Source organism: Cebus imitator, unplaced genomic scaffold, assembly GCF_001604975.1.
Source record: "Cebus imitator isolate Cc_AM_T3 unplaced genomic scaffold, Cebus_imitator-1.0 Scaffold35, whole genome shotgun sequence".
Classification (NCBI taxonomy): domain Eukaryota; kingdom Metazoa; phylum Chordata; class Mammalia; order Primates; family Cebidae; genus Cebus; species Cebus imitator.
This window is the reverse complement of record NW_016107350.1, coordinates 2,159,849-2,181,879: the sequence shown is the minus strand read 5'-3', so window position 1 is coordinate 2,181,879 and position 22,031 is coordinate 2,159,849. Positions and strand designations below refer to the sequence as shown.

The 22,031-nt window shown below is 36.6% G+C and overlaps 1 protein-coding gene across 1 annotated transcript in view; it reads right to left on the bottom strand.

The window, feature by feature from the left end:
• CDH12 (cadherin 12) overlaps window positions 1-22,031 on the bottom strand; it is a 498,310-nt gene that overhangs the window by 291,223 nt on the left and 185,056 nt on the right. The window lies entirely within an intron of this gene.

Genomic DNA, 22,031 nt, shown 5'->3' with positions numbered 1-22,031 from the left:
TCAAAGTGTGTATTCTCTGTCAGTGGCTTTAGTCCAAGTAGCACTGTACCACTTACTGCGCAGAGAAAAATGATACATGGCATTTGAGACCAAAAAAAAAAAAAAAGCATATACAGAGGCAGATAGGCTAGGAGAACAGGAATAATCTTCAGAAAGAGCTAAGGAGTTTGATCTGATTAATCTGATTAGAGATTTAGGTACACGTTGAGGTTTAAGAACAATGATGCTAATTATCATAACACTATGGAATAATGACTGCATGGCAAGGTATGTGAGTTGGCTTGGGCTGCCATAACAGAAGCCCACAGGCTGGGTGGCTTAAACAAGAGAAATTTATTTCTCACCATTTTGGAGGTCAAGAAGTCCAACCTTGGCCAGTCGCGATAGTTCACGCCTGCAATCCCAGCGCTTTGGGGGGCCGAGGCAGGCGGATTGCCTGTGGTCAGGAGTTCAAGACGAGCCTGGCCAACAGGGTCAAACCCAGTCTCTACTAAAATTGCAAAAATTAGCTGGGAGTCGTGGCAGGTGCCTGTAATCCCAACTACTCGGGAGGCTGAGGCAGGAGATTCCCTTGAATCCAGGAGGCAGAGATTGCAGTGAGCTGAGATCACGCCATTGCACTCCAGCCTGGGAGACAAGAGTGAGACTTTGTCTCAAAAAAAATAAAAGGTAGTCCGACCTCCAAGATCAAGGTTCATGTCAATTGATTCCTGATGGAGGCTCTCTTTCTGCCTTGATGATGCCCACCTTCTCCCTTCATTCTCACATGGCCTATCCTTGGAGCCTCCATGTGGAGAGAGAAAGAGAAACCTCTCTTCCTCTTCTGTGAGACCATCAATTATATTATCGCCCCTCTTATAACTTCATCATATAACATAGATTATCTCCCAAAGACCTTATCTCTAAATACAGTCACCTTAGAGGTTCGGGCTTCAACATATGAATTTTGGGGAGGGGCACAATTCAGTCCATAGCACAGGAACAATAGTAAGCTCCTGATATGAAATATTTCTTATTAAACAATCTTAAAATTTCTAATTGGTGAGTACTGTTTTTATCACTATTTTAACATGCCGTGTTAGCATACCAGAGCAGGAAGATAGCACATACTGAAGATTCCTTACACTTTGTACATATAGCCTGAAGGTAATTTTACATAATGTTTTAAATAATTTTGTGCATGACACAGTTTGCGTTAAGTACTTAAGTTTGAAATTTTTCACTTGTAGAGTCTTGTCAGTACTCACAAAGTTTCAGATTTTGGAGATTTTTGAATTTTGGATTTTCTAATTAGGGCTGCTCCACCTTTTTTATTCTTAGAGAAAGAAGAAAGGAAATAGGATCTATCGGTGAAGAAACATGAGACCAGTCAAAAATGTGAACAAGGCTGGGCATGGTGGTTCATTCCTGTAATCCCAGAACTTTGGGAGGCCGAGGTGGGCAGATCACCTGAGGTCGGGAGATCGAGATCAGCCTGACTAACATGGAGAAATCCCATCTCTACTAAAAATACAAAATTAGCTGGGCGTGGTGGTGCATACCCGTAATCCAAGCTACTGGGGAGGTTGAGGCAGAAGAATTGCTTAAACCCAGGAGGCAGATGTTGCGTTGAGCCGAGATCGTGCCATTGCACTCCAGCCTGGGCAACAAGAGCAAAACTCTGTCTCAAAAAAAAAAAAAATGTGAAGAAAGCATGATGACCTAGGGAACCATCGAGGCATCAAGATGACTTGCAAAGGTGGAAAAGTACATATTGATATTACACAGTGCAGATGGTCCCTGACTTAAGATGGTTTGAATTATGACTTTTCAACTTTACAATTACGTGATACACATTCATTAGAAACTTTGAGTACTTGTGCAACCATTTTGCTTTTCACTTTCAGCATAGTATTTGATAAAACATATAAGATTAAATACTTTGTTATAAAATAGGCTTTGAATTAGATTATTTTTCCTCAGCTGCTGGCTAATACAGGTCTTCTGAGCACGTCTAAGCATTTAAGGCAGGCTCGGCTCGGCTACAATATTTGGTAGGTTATGGGTATTAAATACATACCCAATATAATGGGTATTGACTTAGCAATATTTTCAGCTTACGATAGGTTTATCAGGACACAACTCCATAAGCTGAGTAGAATCTGTATACATTTTTGAAAATGAAACTGTGAAAAAGCTCTCTAAAGAATGCTTTACATAAACCTTTCCTTGGTATATGGGTAGGAAAAGAGCCACTCATATACAAAGCACAGAGGAAGTGAGAAGAAATTGAAACAATTTGCCTAAGAATGGCCAGTTCATTCCCATAACCTGAGAACTGCTGATACAGATCACAGAGTCCTGTTTGCAGGAAAAGTTACTATGAAAGCTACTGAGCTAATAGCCCAGAGAGCTGTGACCAAGCACTCCTCAGTGGTCCTTCTCACAGCCTCATTTTATCAACTGAGCAAATCACACCATGCCAAGGAAAGAACGTAGCTAAAAAGAGCAACACACTAGAGAATGCAAACTAAAAATGTCAATCAAATGGAATAGGGTGAGAGTTAATGCTCGCAGGTGAGTAAAAAAAAAAAAAAAATGTGTAGATTGTGTTGGCTTCATCGATCCTAAATGCAGCTAGAAAATTTGGTTCTGTCATTAGAACAAGGAGTTAGAATGGACATGTTCTGTTCACACTATTTATTTATTTATTTAGAGACTAGGTCTTGCTCTGTCACTCAGGCTGAAGTACAGTGGTGCAATCATAGCTCACTGTAGCCAAACTCCTGAATTCAAGGGATCCTCCAACTTCAGCCTCCTGAGTAGCTAGGACTGCAGTCACATGCCACTATGCCTAGATAATTTTTAAATTTTCTGTAGAGACAGTCTCAGTTTGCCTCCCTTGCTGGTGTTGAACTCTTGGTCTCAAGAGATACTCCCACCTCAGCCTTTCAAAGTGTTGGGATTACAGGCATGAGCCACTCAACCAGCCCCACTATTTACTTTAGACCTCTATTTTGAATGCGGTGTTATGGTATGGCTCTGTGTTTCTGCCCAAATCTCATGTTGAATTGTAATTCCCAATGTTGAGGAAGGCACCTGGCGGGAGGTGATTGGATCATGGCGGTGAATTTCCCCCATGCTCTTCTCATGATAGTAACTTAGGAGACCTGGTTGTTTAAAAGCATGTAGCACTTCCCCCTTCACACACTCTCTCTCCTGCTTCCATGTGAATACATGCTTGCTTCTTTTTTGCCCTTTCACCACGACTGTAAGTTTCCTGAGGCCTTTCCAGCCATGTCTTCTGTATAGCTTGTGTAATTGTGAGTCAATTAAACTTCTTTTCTTTATGCATTATCCAGTCTCAAGTAATTCTTTATGGCAGTGTGAGAACAAACTAATACATGTGGTATCAGCTTATTATACCATGGATGAAATAATAGAGCATAGTATTGGATTTGGTTATCTTATATTTTAAAGTAATAATATCACAGGCCCAGTATCTAAATATTAAAGCCTATAGATCTAAGGCATTTAAATATTAAAGCTTATAGATCTGAGGCATTTAAATATTAAAAACTATAGGTCTAGGACATTTAAATATTAAAGCCTATAGATCTGCTATTTAATAATTTTCTTGCTCACCCGATCTAACTTTGATTTAATCTAAAAACCGTATCCTAGAAGCCACCTTTGACTTTTCTCCAGATACTCCAAATTTTATCTAACTGTACATACTGTTTGCTTTGCCTCCAAATAATACATAAATTTATCTTTTTTTTTTTTTTTAGCTCTATTTCCATCATAAACAGATTTCATTAGCTCATGTCTAACACAATGCAAAATAATCTAACCTTCCTTTCATTGTAACCAATCTTCCAATAATTTCACAAAGTAATTTTAGGAGCTTTAAAAAATAGCAATTATCTTATATTAACCCCCCATTATCTCTTTAGTAACTTTCAACTATATTTACTGTAGCATCCAAATTCGTATATCTACAGGATCTTACACTATCCACTCTTGACGTCTGTGATTCCATCTTGTTCACTCTCCCATGCTTACCAACCACACTGGGTGTTCACATTCTCTCAAAATCAGGCTCTTCCATGACTCAGGCCCTCTATACATGCTTTTCTTGTTTGTAGAAATTCTCTCTTCCTCACGCTTAATGAACTCTCTAATGAGATACATGCTACCCGGATATTTTTTATTTCAATACTCTGTTATTTCTTCTCTTAATTATATTCATCCTGATTTGTCTCATGATATGCACACAGAAGTACTTAAAAATCTGTATTAAATTAACATACAAACATGTTGCTCATTTTTGATATGTATCCAATGACGAGAATGTGGTCTCTGACCTTGTCAAGCTTTCATTCTCTATTTTTAATAGCTCTCTATTCTCTATATTTGCATATATATAGTTCTCTATATTTATATATACACACACAAATATTCTCTATATTTGTATATGTGTGTATGTATATATATATACAAATATTCTCTATATTTGTTTATGTGTATATATATATACAAAAATATATATACAAATTTCTATAATGACAGGTAGAATCAACTAAACACTTATTACACAAGAAACAGACTGTTACCAAAGTAGAGGTAAATTTACTGTGAAGATAAAAACTGTGTTCAAGGGCGTATTAAAATAAGCTTGGGTAACTTATGTTAATAAATTCATTCATAAATATTAGAGGTTAAATACAACAATGGCTTAACTCACACTAAATTGGTTATGTGTTTGTGGCTTTCTAGAGCATTCTTCCTTGTTGTAATTCAAGTTAGAGCCAAATTTGGCTCTGCCCTCTCAACACATGTGTGTCAGGTCACTGATGCAGAGAAGGGAAGATGTGGAGGATCAGGAGACAGATTTAAATGCATTGCTTCCACTCATAGCTCATTGGCCAAAGGCTGTGGTCCCACCTAACTGCAAAGGGCTGGGAGTTGGGTGAGGGCATATGGACCATTCAAGTTAAATATTCCCACTATCCTGGGGAGGTGATTTGAGTATTGAGGTGAGGAAAATGTATCAACCAATTGGAGGATAATTAATGATTGAGTTGTAGTGACTTGAAAATATAATGTTACTATCAAAGTACAGGATACAGTGGCTACATATATGGAAGATAATTACATATTTCTCTTGCATATTACATTAAAGTATTTGTCCATTTTTCTTCTGGAATGCTACACAATAATCCTTCAGAGCTGCAATGTGAAACTGCTTGTGCTTCTTTGGATTGAAGCACAAGCTTCAATTTGATAAAACAAGCAAACAAACCAAAATAGCAGATAATACTCTTCAACTTAAGAAATAATTTGAATTTTCTCACTTAAAAGACCACTGAATATTTCTAAAAAATCTACCAAATGTAAAACTACTCACCCTCAACTATATAAATAACTTGAGGTATCATTATATATAAAGGCAAATTTACTTTGTTTAATTTATTTTTTTAATACAGAGTCTCACTCTGTCACCCAGGCTGTAGTACAGTGGCAGAATGTCAAGTCACTGCAACCTCCACCTCCCAGGTTCAAGCAATTCTTATGCCCCAGCATTCCAGGTAGCTGGGATTACAGGTACATGCCACTATGCCTGGCTAATTTTTTGTATTTTAGTAGAGACAAGGTTTTGCCTTATTGGCCAGGCTTGTCTCGAACTCCCAGCCTCAAGTGATCTGCCTGCCTTGGCTTCCCAAAGTGCTGGAATTATAGCTGTGAACCACCATGCCTGGACAAAGGCAAATTAAATTAGTACACAGAAAACCTAAATGTATGGACTACTTCGTGCCATATATATTACTTTAGAGTTTTAAAACTTTTTGTTGGGTATTTACATCAGTTATTTAATTTGTCCTTATAGTTATAATTTCCATAAAATTATCTAGCTAAAAAATTGAAATAGTAAATACTTTTCAACAATTGTTCAGCCAACACAACTGATACTCAACCTAAAATCAAAAGAAACATTGACTTTACTAAGATGACTAATAATAAAACAAAAACAAAATCAAATCACCATCACAGAATTCTCAGACTCTAGAATTAGATTCGAATTAGAATCCGAATTAGGATTCCCAGAATCTAGAATTTACAACATTAATAGTACAGGTCTAGCCATGGCTAACACAAAATATGAATTTCTGGACAAAAGGGAGCTTGTACTCTATATTTATTGATAAATTAGATATTATTTATATTATGTATTATATATATATATATATATAATACATAATATAAATAATATCTATCTAATTTCAGTTTCACACCCAGTGTAACAAAGCAAATATTCCAATAAAGCAAATTATAATTGTTTGATTTCCTAGCATTTATAACAGTTATGTTCATGTTATAGCATATTAAGTGTGCAATAGTATTGTAGCTAAAGAAAATGCACATACCTTAATTTAAAAATATTTAATTCCTAAAATAATGCTAACGATCATCTCACTGTATAGTCTTGCATTGAATGGTCTTGGCTTGATGTTGGTGGCTGTTAACTGATCAGAGTGGTGTTTGCTGAAGGCTGGGTTGGCTGCAGTGTTACTTAAATTAAGACAGTGATGAAGTTTGCTGCATTTATTGACTCTTTCTTTCAGAAAATATTTATCTAGTATGAAATGCTGTTTGATAGCATTCTATCCCCAGTAGAACTTCTTTCAAAATTGGAGTCAATCCTCTCAAACCCTGCCTCCCTTTTATCAACTCAGCCTATGTAATATTCTAAATATTGTCATTTCAAAAATGTTCACAGGTTCTTCCCCAGCATCGTTTTCATTTTAACAAATCACTTTTCTAGCTCATTCTTAAGAACCAACCCCTCATTCATTAAAGTTTGATCATGAAATTGCAGCAATTTGGTCCTATTGCGAAGGCTACATCTCTAATTTTGGTTCTCTTGCAATTTCCAACAGATTGGTAGTTACTTCTTCCACTGAAGTCTTCAACCCCTCAAAGTCATCTGTGAGGAATGAGGAGTGAGTCAGCTTCCCCCAAATTCCTATTAATGTTGGTATTTTGACCTCCTCCCACAAATGTAAATCACAGATATTCTTAATAGCATCTCGAATGGTGAATCCTTTCCAGAAGGTTACCAATTTACTTTGCCCAGATCCATCAGAGGCATGGCTGCAGGCAATTAGCGAGGGAACAGGAATGATTACTTGCAGGTGGCTAAAAGCAACACAAAGGGGGACAAACAGGTTAGTACAAGGACCTGACCCCTCGTGGAAAGAAACTGTTACAGCAGACTGCAGACATCTTGCTTTAGGTACAGATAAGAATGTAACACAAAACAAACTGGCCACAACTGGTTAAATCCAAGACAGCACAAAACTTGACCCCTGTTGACCCTTGGTTTCATTATGCCTCTGTTCCCATAAAATTATCATGAGGAAACCTCCCACTCCCATCATGCACCTGATGCCATGACAGTTCCAGATTAACCATGTTTAGTCACTACAAGGGTGGCATCCCAATTCCAGAGTTGCTCACTCATTTCCCAGAAGACTCTTTCCCTTATTATAGAATATTCTATGCTTTCACTGTGTCTATAATGGGTTAAGGTTAGGTTTCAGGTTGGCGTAGGGGTAGGATGAATGCTAGGGTTAGGGTTTTTTGCTTTCATTCTGCTTATTTATATAGTGTGTGAGATCTGACCACATTGGGTCTGGCTCATTTTTTAAGTACACCCACACTCCTCTCTTGAGTGTGTATTTACTTTTGTTCCACAGTAAAGTTTCTACACTTTCACTTTGGTCTGACTTTCAAATTCTTTGGTGCAGCAACAAGAATCTACCAGCCCAGAATCACTATTTAGGGCAGCAGTATTATGGAAAGGAATTTCTTGAATGAGACTTGAAAGTTGAAATTACTCCTTGATGCATGGCTGCAAAATGAATGTTGTATTAGCAGGCATGAAAACAGCATTAATCTCCTTGAATACCTTTATCAGAGCTCTTGGGTGACCAGGTGTATTGTCAATGAGCAGTAATATTTTGATAGGAGCCTTTTTATCTAAGCAGTAACTCTTAACGGTGGGCTTAAAATATTTAGTAAGTTAGGCTGTAAACAGATGTGCTGTCATCAGTTTTTGTTGTTTCATTTATATAGCACAGCCAAATTAGATTTAACACAATTTTAAGGGTGCTAGGATTTTCTGAAAGGAAAATGAGCATTGGCTTCAACTTAAACTCACTAGTTGCCTTGGTCTCTAGCAAGAGAGGTCGCCTTTCCTTTGAACGTTGAAGCCAGACATTGACTTCCCTTGTCTAGCTATGAAAGTCCAAAACAGCTTCTTCTTTTAATAGAAAGTTGTTTTGTCCTCTTTGAAAGTCTGCTGTTTAGTGTAGCTACCTCTATCAATTATATTGCCTAGATCTATTGGATAACTTGCTGCAGCTGTAGACAACAGCACTGCTGCTTGACCTTGCACTTTTATGTTGTGGAGATGACTGACTTCCTTAAACCTCATGAACAAACTCTCCTAGATTCAGACTTTTTCTCGGTAGCTTCCTCATCTCTCTCAGCCTTCATAGAATTGAGGAGAGTTAGCGTCTTACTCCAAAATAGTTTTTCACTTAAGAGAATGTTGAGGTTGGTTTGATCTTCCAGCAATAAGGTCATTTCACTTTCTTATCATTCGTGTGTTCAGTGCAGTAGCATTTTTAGTTTCCTTCAAGAACTTTTTCTTTGCACTCATAAGTTGGCTGACCATTCTGCACAAAGAGCCTACCTTTCAGCCTATTTCACCTTTGAAGGTGGCTTCCTCACTAAGCTTAATCATATCTAGATTTTGATTTAAAGTGAGAAACATGCAACTCTTCCTTTTACTTGAGCACTCAGAGGCCATTGTAGGGCCATTCATTTCAATATTATTGTGTTTCAAGAAATAGGGAGCCAGAGGAGAAGGAGAGGGACGGGAAATGGCCAGAGAACAGTCAAGACACACACAGCATTTATGGATCAAGTTTGCCATCTAATACAGGCACAGTTTATGGAGCCCCAAAATAATTCCAATAGTAACATCAAAGATCACCAATCACAGATCACCATAAAAGAGATGATAATAATAAAGAACTTTGGAATTTTCAAGAATTAGCAAATGTGACACAAAGCCACGAAGTGAGCACATATTGCAGAAATGGCGCTGATAATCTTGCTCAATGCAGGCTTGCTACAAACCTTCAATTTATAAGAAACAAAACGAAACAAAAAACAATATCTGGAAAGCTCAATAAAGTGAAGTACAATAAAAGGATGTATATCAATATTATAAATAGAAATTGAAATATTATATAATATATATTTCAACTACATATTGCTTATGAACATATATATGATATATACCTATCAACTATGTGCTTATAAGTATTAATCATAACACATAATGTGTATATCTAGTTATAAAGAAATGCATTCTGGGAATTATTGATATACAGCCTAGAGAAAGTTTTTATATCCTAAAGAAATGAAAGGATGGTATTACTGCAGCAAATACCTCTTGACTTCCCATTCTATATTAAGCCTTGGAGATTCCATTTTGAGAAAGGTGTTCTAGTCCTCATCCTTTCCTTGCCTGTCTGGAGTTTGCATCTTGAGGGAATGATAATAATATACAAAAAGGGGCTAGGCACCGTGGCTCACTCCTGTAATCCCAACACTTTGGAAAGCTGAGGCAGGTGGATCACCTGGGGTCAGGAGTTCAAGACCAGCCTGGCTAACATGGTGAAACCCTGTCTATACTAAAAATACAAAAATCAGCTGGGCATGGTGACACACATATGTAATCCCAGCTACTTGGGGGATTGAAGCAGGAGAATTGCTTGAACCCGGAAGGTGGAGGTTGCAGTGAGCTGAGATTGTACCATTGCATTCCAGCCTGGACGATCGTCTCAAAAAAAAAAAAGATACATACATATATATATATATTACACACACACAAAAGGAAGGACTCCAGTGCAGAGTGCTGAATTCAAGGTACAGTGAAGCAGACAGAGAGATGCCTAGCATTGCCATGGTGGGTCAGAGGAGAAATAGACAGTAAGATAGGAAAGTAAGAACATTTTCCCCCAAAAGCTTTTCTAAAATATTCTTATCACAGCCAAGAGGCTGTATAAACATCTGGCTTCCAAAAAAAAAGAAAAAATTGGGGCCAGACTGACTCAGACTACATTTTTTTCCATGACAAAAGAGCTATAATTTTGCAATGAGTATAAATGTGGAAATTTTAGAAATGTATTTTGTTGCAAAATGCACTGGGATACGTAAATTCTTTGAGTGGAAAATGGAGCTGTAATTTATTGCTCCAGGAAATTTTCTCATTATGTAGTCTCAGCATTACAAGAACAAACAAAGCAAGGTTGGAAATAAAATCTATTGTCCAAGATTTGGTTTCTCCACAATTATTCAGACACATGTTTGAATTTTTTTCACAGCAATTACCTAGCCTAGGGTTTTCCATTATCTCAATTTTGCCAGGATTAACAAGGACTTAAAATCTTTTTTCTGAAATGTTGCAGAATAGTGTTATTCATACAGAAAAGGACACCAAAGTTGCAGATGAGCCAATTATACCAAATCTCATATTTCTGCGTCAGTTGTACAATAGGTAGTTTGTCTATAAACACCAATTTGAATCTGCCCTGAATGGAAATATCTAAAGGACTTTGGTGGTTGTTTGAAAAATAGAAAATGTCTCTGCAAGAAATCTAATTAGTTTTGAAAATAATTTAAAATTAACGTCTGTTTTTCTTTAGTCAAAAGTAACATGGATGGATATTGAGTGAGAAGGAAAAAGGAAGACACTTGGAAAAAGCGTGGATTTAGGTAAAGCAATCCTTACGTATTTTTAATAAAGTGGGATGAATCCCTCTAAATTTCCCACACAGTATGAGAGCCCAGTCATGCAGGCCACTCTTACTCACAGAGTCCTGTTTTCTTCCTCTTTAGCACTTAGCACTTCTGTCACTACAAACACGTGTGATGCTTTGATTAATAACACTGTTCTCCCTAACTAGAATATAAACTCCATGAATCTAAAGAGTGTGAATATCTTTTTCTCCCAGTGTGGCACATTGTAAGTCTTCAATACATATTTAAAGAAAGCTGTTGGGGGAGGGTTTTTTTTTTTTTTTTTTTTTTTTTTCTTTTTGTTATATGTTCGCTCTTGTTACCCAGGCTGGAGTGCAATGGTGCAATCTCGGCTCAACGCAACCTCCTCCTCCTGGGTTCAAGCAATTCTCCTGCCTCAGCCTCCTGAGTAGCTGGGACTACAGGCTGTGCCACCATGCCCGGCTAATTTTTGTATTTTTAGTACAGACGGGGTTTCACCATGTTGACCAGGATGATCTCCATCTCTTGACGTAGTGATCCACGCGCCTTGGCCTCCCAAAGTGTTGGGATTACAGGCGTGAGCCACTGTGCCTGGCCCCTGTTTTTGTTCTTTTTTTTGAGACAGAATCTCACTCTGTCACCCAGGCTGGAGAGCAGTGGCGCTATCTCTGCTTACTGCGACCTTCGTCTTCTGGATTCTTCTGCCTCAGCCTCCCAGTAAGCTGGGTTACAGGAGGGCACAATCATGCCCAGATAATTTTTGAAATTTTAGTGAAGACCAGGTTTTGCCATGTTGGCTAGGCTGATCTCGGACTCCTGGCTTCAAACAACCTGCCTGGCTTGGCCTCCCAAAATGCTGGGATCACAGGTGTGACCCACTACACCTGTTCTATATTTAACGAAAGGTATTAAAGATTAGAAAATTATTTCATAGATAACAGAATTCTAATAATTTCTCTGAAGTTAATCTGGCTTATCTTTTGTTTTCTATATTGTAAGAGAAAAACATATGATGCGTGGTATGTATCCAAAAAATACCATACTAGAAACTGTGGAGACATATACCTTACAGTCAAGATCCCATGACCAACTGAATATTCCTGCTCTGTCTGCCTTTACATTACACTAAAGATGATGATTAATAAAGGATAATTTTCTAGTCTCACTCTTTTACACAGAATAGGACATTATTCACAGACTGGTGAACACAAAATAAATCTTAAAGAAAATCAAACTTTCACATGTGCCAAATATTTGTGCTGTAGTTCTTGTGGAACCTTCCAGGTGAAAAAAATTCAATTGCCAATTATCCAAATAAGGAAGAAAAATGTGTCACGAAGAATAAACACAAATTTTTAAAACTACTTGGGAATCTAGAATATAGCTCCTGATATAAGTAATTTGATGATAAAATAATGCTTTTCAGTGTTCTGAATAAGCAAACAACAGCAGGTACAGTAAGCCCTCACTTAATGCCATTGATAGGTTCTTGAAATCTACAACCTTAGGCAAAATGACTTATAATGAAACTGACATTTTTCTTATCAATGTCACAATGAAATAACATTGAAAAAATATTATTTGAGGATCTGGTGTACATTGTTTCACTTCAAGTTACAGTTTCTAAGAACCTGTCAATGATGTGACATGCAGACTTACTGTAATTCATATAAAATTCCTATAGAGTGAGTCGTGTATAATAATTTGCTGATATTTCAGTTCCTGTCTTCATTCACCATGAGTGTCTGGGCCTTCTGGAAAATTGAAATGATTTGGAGTTGCAGCATGTTCTTCTTTGGCACACAAAGACCTAATCAAATAGCAGGATAAAGTAGAAAGGCTATGTTATTAGTTATTAGCAGATGAGAGGGGACAAATTCAATTCATATAAATTATTAGGTGCAGTGGCCTTGGGTAGGTAAGTTAATTTCTCTGGACTTTCTATATATATGCATGTCATAATATTAACTACCAGCATCCAATCTTACAGAGAGCAGTAGAGGATAGAAAGTATGCTGTGAAAACTATAAAGGACTAACATATATTTCTTTTTTTTTAATTATTTAATACAATAAAATAGCAAATATAATGGGTTGCAAATGTATCTGAAAACTCAATTACCAACAGGAAATTTTTAAAATTAGAATATCTATCAGTATCATGTGTCCTAGAATTGAACTCAATTTAGAATTGAATATTAGTGAGGAAAAAAACTTTTATAAAGAGGTTTACTTCTTTTTTTACACTACACACACACACACACACACACACACACACTCTCTCTCTCTCTCTCTCTCTCTCTCTCTCTCACTCCCCAGAAGAAGTTTTCCAAAATCTGGTCTTGATTAACATTGTGGAAAACCAGACCACTGTTTCAACTCTTCACTGTATTTATGACAGCCATTAAGCTATACAAATGCCAGCTGCCAGAATCCATTAGGATTAAATGAGAATCTCTCTTTGATTCCTCAGAAATTCACTGATTGATTCTGAGTATCTCCCATTCCTATCAGTTAAGGTTAAACTAGAAACAACTCCCTACAGCTGGGCGAATCAGCTGGCATTGACATATAAGGGCCATTAACTGTCTTCTATTATGCATTTGTGAAAAAAAAGCATCTTAGATGGTATGATTGGTACATTGAACTAATAATGAAAATGCTTTTTCCTGCGGCTTACTGTTTATCAATTGATACATGTGCTCTTACCAGAGGAACATATCAATTTTTTTAGCCTTGGCAAACTCCTCCACACTGCATCTATTGCTTATGGTGATTGAATGCTGAGGGTCATGTGAAATGCTAAAGAGGAAAGCATCTTGCTAGAGAATTGCATGTGAGTAATTCTCATCCAGGGGCTATAGGCAGAGTTACTGGACAATAGCAGAGCTCATTTCCAATACAGTATAATAATGACAACAGGATAAGCTAATCCAAAAAGGAACATTGTCAAAACACAGGAAATAGAGACTCTTTCAGAAAGCCATAAGTTTGAGAACATTTTTGGTTCTAATGGCTAACCATTCACAGACAGAGAGATGGACATCTGTTATTGGGCTCAGTTTGGTGTGTGTGTGTGTGTGTGTGTGTGTGTGTGTGTGTGTGTGTGTTTTGCCAAGAGTTATTTTAGAATAATTACTACATGCAGGTTTTTAAGGGCATGAAAATGTTAATGAGTCTTATGTATACAGCACATCTTTCTTTGTCATCTGGAAATAGAAAGTATTACTAGCTTTTAGGGGCTATAAAATTTAATCAAAATTTAATAGGTGTTTTAAGACCCTATGAAGATTTCATATGAAAATATTTTAAATAATACATTCTCTAAACTAGCATTTCCCAGAAAAAGGCATCAAAGGACAGCTTTCAGATAATTCTGTTCCTTGATTAAATAAAGTTATTCTTCCTAAAATAAGATAATTTCATTTTTGGTTACTTAGAAAAGAAATATTGATCATAAGAGGTATGGAAGAAAAATAATATTTCTTTTTAATCCTTACTGGTGGTTTTTGTTAATCACCTCTAAAATTGAAAATGGAGAGAACTGGGAGTACAACGAGAAAAAACACAATACCAAAAATTAGAAAAATACGAATAAATCAAACATTAACATACACATGAGAAAATGGCAGGAAGCCATAAGCTTGAAAAAGCATACAACCTGGTATGATGGATAAAGTAGTACCGCCCCACTTCATACCTTAAATACTCACACCCCAATCCCTGCGACTTGTGAATATCACTCTACATGGCAAAAGGAATTTTGCAGTAATGATTAATTTAAGAATTTTGTGATAGATACATTATCCTGGATTATCAGAGTGGGCTTGAGGATAAGAATTCTTTTTTTTTTTTTTTTTTTTTTTGAGACGGAGTTTCGCTCTTGTTACCCAGGCTGGAGTGCAATGGCGCGATCTCGGCTCACCGCAACCTCCGCCTCCCGGGTTCAGGCAATTCTCCTGCCCCAGCCTCCTGAGTAGCTGGGATTACAGGCACGCACCACCATGCCCAGCTAATTTTTTGTAGTTTTAGTAGAGATGGGGTTTCACCATGTTGACCAAGATGGTCTCGATCTCTTGACCTCGTGATCCACCCGCCTCGGCCTCCCATAGTGCTGGGATTACAGGCTTGAGCCACCGCGCCCGGCCGAGGATAAGAATTCTTAAGAGTCATAGAAGGAAATTTGACTATGAAAACTAAGAACCCGAAGGATATAACCTGGGCAAGGCTGTGGGCCACTGGTGGCTTTTAAGATAGATGGCTGCACCCACAAGCCAAAGTATTCAGACAACTCCTATTCCCTGAAAAACGCAGGGAAACAAATCCCTCCTAGAGATCCAGATGAAATGCAGGGCTGACAATACCTTGATTTTAGCCTGTTGGGATTTATGTCAGACTCCTTGCCTACAGAACTTTAAGATATTAAAGTTGCACTGTTTTAAACCACTGAATTTGTAGTAATTTTTACAGCAGCCACAGGCAGCTAATGAACACAGCTAACTCACTGGTATTAGAAAGTGGCCTTGCCAGAGAGTGACGTCAGCAAGATGGCTGATTAGAAACACTCAGTGTTTATCCTGACCCAAAGACACCCCAAATAACAAACAACTATATGTTGGTAGAAAAGAGCTTGATTATATCAAAGGGGTAGCAGGAACCTTGGTGGGCACAGAAATTCAGTATTGCCACTGGAGAATGAAAGAACATCCATGGCCTCCACCACCTCATCCCCAGTTAGAATCAGCTCAAATCCAAGAAAAATTCCTTCTTGGGAAAAAGAAAGCAAGAGAATCCCAGCAGTGCTCACCAACAGACACTTACAGTCCTCACAGGGGGAGACCACTGAAGCCCTCTTGGGCAGTCAGCCCAGCTGAGGGCGCTTCTGGAGTTCACACAACTGTGCTCCTCTCAGAGAAGAAGCTGACACTATGCCCTACCTCCTGAGGCACAGTGAAGCTCCTGTACCACCCCACCTTGGAAATTAAGCGACTGCTGGAGTGTGTCCTGCTCTGGACACCAGTGTCCTTACACCTTTCCCTCCTTGAGGTTTCACTACAGCAGAACCACCTCTGCTTGGTGGCCCAATATCCCCAAGCTAAGCTGCGAGGTGGTGATAGACCCCACCCTGTGTGGCCAAGCATCCCTAAAGCCACTCCCATTCGCAGTTGCAGCTGTGCCCTGCTTCACAAAGAGGCTGAGCTGAAGCTGCTCATTACCTCCTGGGAAAATGGTGCCTTGATGGAGCTGCTGTATCTGCCCCTCCCAGTCACTGCTGCATCCTGCATTTCAGGGCCCAGGCTAAAGCTGCACAATCCCTCCCAAATAAATGATTCCTTGGTGGAACTGCATCATCTACTTTTCTCAGTCCTTGCTGTGCCCTGTCTCTAGGGGTCTATGCTGAAGCTTCACACTGCCTCCTGAAAAAAATGGTTATTTGGCAAAGTCACTCCATATACTCCTTGCGGCCACTGCTGCGCTATGACTGCTCTCCCCTATTCTAGAGCTGAAGTAGCACCCATATCTAGGGGAAATGGTGCCTTGGCTGTCCACTGTAGTCATGCTATCCACCATTCATACCTAAGCTGAAGCAATTATATACATATAATTATATATAAATATATATGATATAAATATATAAAACTCATATAATAAATCTATATATAAATATAAATCAAATAATAAACATATGTATGATTTATAAATCATATATATACATAAATATAAACATTTAAGCCTCATGGCTTAAATAAAACATCTTAAAGTTACAAGAGACTATTCTCTATTCACAAAACAAAAATATATGGCAGATGCACAAACGTTTAAAAGAAAGAATTAAAATTTACCACTACAGAAAATTACAAAAATAAACAAGAGTGGGGAAAAAAAGGATCTACAAAACAACTAGAAAGCAACTAACAAAACGGCGGTAGTTAGTTCTTATCTTCCAGTAATTACATTTAATGTAAATGGATTAAATTCTCGAATAAAAAACCATAGAATAGATAATTTAATTAAAGGAAAAGCAACAAGAGCAAAATCTGTGCTACCTATAGGAGTCCTATTTTAGCCTATGGACATATAAGCTGAAAGTAAATGGATGGAAGAAGATATTCCATGCAAATGATAATCAAAAGACATCACAGATCGCTATACTTATATCAGAAACCACAGACTTCGGGTTGAAAATAATCAGAAGAGACAAAGAAGAGCATTAATAATGACACAACTTACCAAGTAGATATACCAATTATATATCCACCTAACAGAGTGCCCAAATAGATATATAGCCAATACTAATGAGTATAAAAGAAGAAATAGATCAAAATAAAATCAAAGGTTTTCAGTATTCCACTTTCAACAATGGTCATAACAACTAGACAGAGAAGTAATGAGGAAAAAACTGCAATTCAACTGCATTGGACACAAAATGGGCCTAAAATAAGATATATTAAAAATTTCCTATTTAACAGCAGCAGAATACACATTTTTCTCCCATGCACATGAAACATTCTCCAGGATAGTCCATATGTTAGGTCAAAACAAGACTTAACAAATTTAAATTGAAATCACATCAAGTATTGTTTCTGACCATGATGGGATGAAACTAGTCATTGATGACAGGAGAAACTTCAGACAGTATACCAATACACAGGAAAACAACAATGTGCTCTTGAACAATCAAGGCATCATAAAGAAACTGAAAGTGAAATCAGAATATTTCAAGAGACAAATGAAGAGACAAATATACCAAAACTTACAGGAAACATCAAAAGTAGGATTCAGAGGAAAGCTTATAGTGACAAACACCTACATTAAAAAATTAGAAATGTCTCAAGTTAACATTTAATTTAAACACAAGGTTAGTAGAAGAAACTGAATAACAAAGATCAAAGCAGTAATAAATGAAATAGAGACTTAAAAAACACAAAAGATAAAGAAAACAGGGATTTTTCTGTAATGATAAACAAAATTGACAAACCTTTAGCCAGATGAACTAAGAAAATAAGACAGAAAACTCAAATAAAATCAGAAGTAAAAAAGGAGACATTAAAAGTGATACCACAGAAATACAAATGGTCATAAGGCACTAATATGAACAATTATATACAAGCAAATTGGAAAACCTAGAACAATTATATACAAAAAATTAGAAAATCTCTCAAGAACAGATCATGAAGGAAAAAAAAATTCTAAATACAATGGCTCACACCTGTAGTAACAGCACTTTGAGAGGCTGAGGTGGGAGAATTGCTTGAGCCTAAGAGTTTGAGACCAACCCTAGCAACACGGCAAGACCCCATTTCTACAAAAAATAATAACAAAAAAATTAGCCTAGTTTTGTGGCATGCACCTGTATCCCCAACTACTTAGGGAGCTGAGGCAGGAGGACTGCTTAAGCCTGAGAGGTTGAGATTCCAGTAAGCTGAGATCACGCTATGGCACTCCAGCCTAGGTAACAGAGTGAGACTCTGTTTCAAAAAACAAGAAACAACTTAATAGACCTATAATGAATAGTAAGATTAAAATAATAATATAATCCTCACATCAAAGAAAAGCCTAGGAACTGAAGTTTTTCACGGGTGAAATTTACCAAGCATTTTTAAAAAATCAAATCCTTCTCAAAGGTTTTCAGAAAACTAAAGAGGAGGAAATTCTTCCAAAGTTATTCTATGAGATGAGAATTAACCTGACACCCAAACAAGATGAAGATATAGCCACAACAAAAAACTACTGGCCGATATAACTGATAAGTACATATGTAAAAATCATCAACAAAATACTAGGAAAACAAATATAGCAGCATATTTAAAGGATTATTCACCATGATCAAGTGGGTTTCATCCTAGCAACGCAAGCATGATTTAATATATGCAAATCAGTAAAGGTGATTCTTTGTATTGACAGAATAAATGACAAAAACCGTATGATAATTTCAATAGATGCAGAAAAAGCATTTGACAAAATTCAACATCCCTTCCCCAAAAAAACTCCCAACAAATTAAGCATCTAAGGTATGTACTTCAACACAATAAAAAACATATAAGACAAACAGCTAACATCACACTAAACGGGAAAAATAAAAAAAGTTTTTCCATTAAGATAAGAAACAAGACAGGGATGCTCACCTTCTCTGTTTCTATTGAACACAGGGCTGGAAGTCTTAGCCAGAGGAATTAGATAAAATAAAAATAAATTAATAAATAAAAACATCTAAATAGGAAAGGAGAAGGTTCACTGCCCCTGTTTGCATATGACATGATCTTATATATAGAAAACCCCAAAAGTCTATGAAAAAAAAAAAAAAAAAAACACTGTTATACTAATCAAAAAATTCAGTAAAGTTGCAGGATACAAATTCAACATACAAAAATCAATAGGGTTGCTATATACTAATAGTTAATTATCTGAAGAATATTTTTTTAAAATGTAGTTTACAATAGCTACAAATGCTATTCCTATACAAATACAGGAATAAATTTAACCATCAAGGAAAAGAGCTTCACACTGAAGACTATAAAACACTGATGAAAGAAATTCAAGGGGTCACAAATAAATGGAAAGATACTCCATGTTCATGGATTGGAAGAAATAAAATTGTAAAATAGCTATACTATCCAAGGTGATCCATAGATTCAATGTAGCCATTATAAAAATAGCAAAAATATCCTTCAAATAAATAGAAAAAATCCTAAAAATCACATGGAACTACAAAAAGTCCTAAACAGCTAAAGCAATCTTAAGCAAAATGAACAAGCTGGAGTCATCATACTTCCTGACTTAAAAATATACTACAAAGCTATAGGCATAGACTGGCATAATAAAACAGGCAGATGGACCAATGGAGAATGTATTGGTTCATTTTCACACTCCTATAATGATACCTAAGACTGGGTAATTTATAAGCAAAAGAGTTTTAATTGACTCACTGTTCTGCATGGCTGGAAAGTCTCAAGAAACTATCGTGGTAGAAGGCAAAGGGGAAGAAAGGCATGTTCTAGATGGTGGTAGGAGAGAGCAGGCAAAGGGGAAATGCTACACTTTTAAACCATTAAATTGTGTGAGAGCTCACTCACTATCATGAGAACAGCCTGGGGGAAGCCACTCCTGTAATCTGATTACCTCCCATCACGTCTCCCCCTCCACACCTGGGGATTACAACCTGAGATGTCATTTGTGTGGGGACAAAGAGCCAAACTACATCAGAGAAGAATAGTGAGCACAGAAAAAAATCCACATATCTACAGCCAACGGAATTTTGATAAACAGGCCAACAACACACATTGGAGAAAAGACAGTATTTTCAATAAACAGAAATGGGATATTTGGATATTAACAGGCAGAAGAATAAAACTAGACTTCTCTCACCGTATTAAAAAACCAATAAAAATCAATGTAAATCTGAAAACTATGAAACTACTAGAAGAAAACAGGAGAAATGCAACATGTCATTTGTCTCAGCAAGAATTTTTTGGATAAAACCTCAAAAGCACAAGCAACAAAAACAAAAATAGACAAATGGGATTAAAAGCTTCTACACAGCAAATGAAACAATAGAAGGAATAGACAACTTATAGAAGGGGAGAAAATATTGTAAACTCTTCATCTGACAAAGGGTTAATATCCAGAATATATGAGAAAGGTCGACAATTCAGCAGCAAGAATCAAACAAACAAGCTAACGATCCAATTACAAAATTGGTAAATGGTCTGAACAGTTATTTTTCAAAAGAAGACATATAAATGGCCAATTGGTATATGAAGAAATACTTTATGTAAATAATCATCAGAGAAAGCAAATCAAAACCATAATAAGATAGTTACAATATTAATTGTAAGTTAACCTTACTCCAGTTACAATGACTATTATCAAAAAGACAATAGATAACGACTGTTAGTGAGGTTGTGGAGAAAGCCCTTAACATTGTTGGTGGGACTATAAATTAGCATAGCCATTACAGAAAACAGTAAGGAGGCTTCTCAAATAAGTAAAAATAGAACTACTATATGATCTAGCAATTTTATTACTGGGTATATATCCAAAAAAAGGGAAATCAGTACGTTGAAGAGATATTTGCACTCCCATGTTTAATGCAGCACTATTTCCAATAGCCAAGGCATCAAATCGACTTTAGCATTTATTGAATCAATGGATAAAGAAAATATGATATATATTCAAAATGGGATACTATTCAGACAGAAAAAAAAAAACAATAAAATCTTGTCTTTTGCAACAATATAGATAAACTTGGGGGTCCTAATGTTAGGTGAGATAAGCCAGACACAGAAAGACAAATCCTGGCATATGTGGAATCTGAAAAAAGTTTATCTCATGGAGGTGAGAGCAAAGTGGTTCCCATTGGCTGAGGAGGACAGGGGTAGGAGTCGTGGGGGAGAGCTTTTTCAGCAGTTACAAATTTACAGTTAAGAGAGATAAATTTTGATGTTCTGTTGCACAGGATGATGACTATAGTTAACAATGATATATATTCCACAATATGTAGAAAAAGGCATTCTGAATGTTCTCACCACAAAAAATAGTAAAGGTTTGAGGTAATGGATTTCTTTAACTACTCTGATTTGATCACTACAACGTATGCATATATCAAACATATCGTCTCATAAGTATATATATGCCAACTAAAAATAAAGTAAAACTTAGAAGTAACCTTGCTAATGTAAATATAAGAGCATGTCTGATCAGTATTAGAAAATCAGAAGCAATGTTGGGAAAACTATAGGTTGTTTACTTGTTCAAGTAGTGTAGATGGTCTGATTGAATTGATAATATCACAAATAAAATGGACAATTTAAAAATAAGTAGTTTAAAAAACTTTGACAAGATTTAGAACCAAACATATTACCGATTTAATTAAAATATTTGTTTTACAGCACATGAAAAATGCAATACTTAATTGAAAGCAGCCAAGCCCTGCTACCATTCTGAAAAAGTAGAAAGAGGCCTGAATTTAAATCCAAAGATTTTCATTCTTGTCTGGGCAGGTATAATAGTTACTAACTTTATAAATTGAGGGAGTCATTGGTCATTTAATTTCTTAAGGCTCTGTTGTTTTTCTTCATCTATAATGTGAAAATATTACCTTCCAGATAATCAAAATCTAAAATATAGGTAAAAGGCGGCATGATACAGTGGCACATGGTTGAAAGACGTTATGCCATAATGTAGGACATTTTT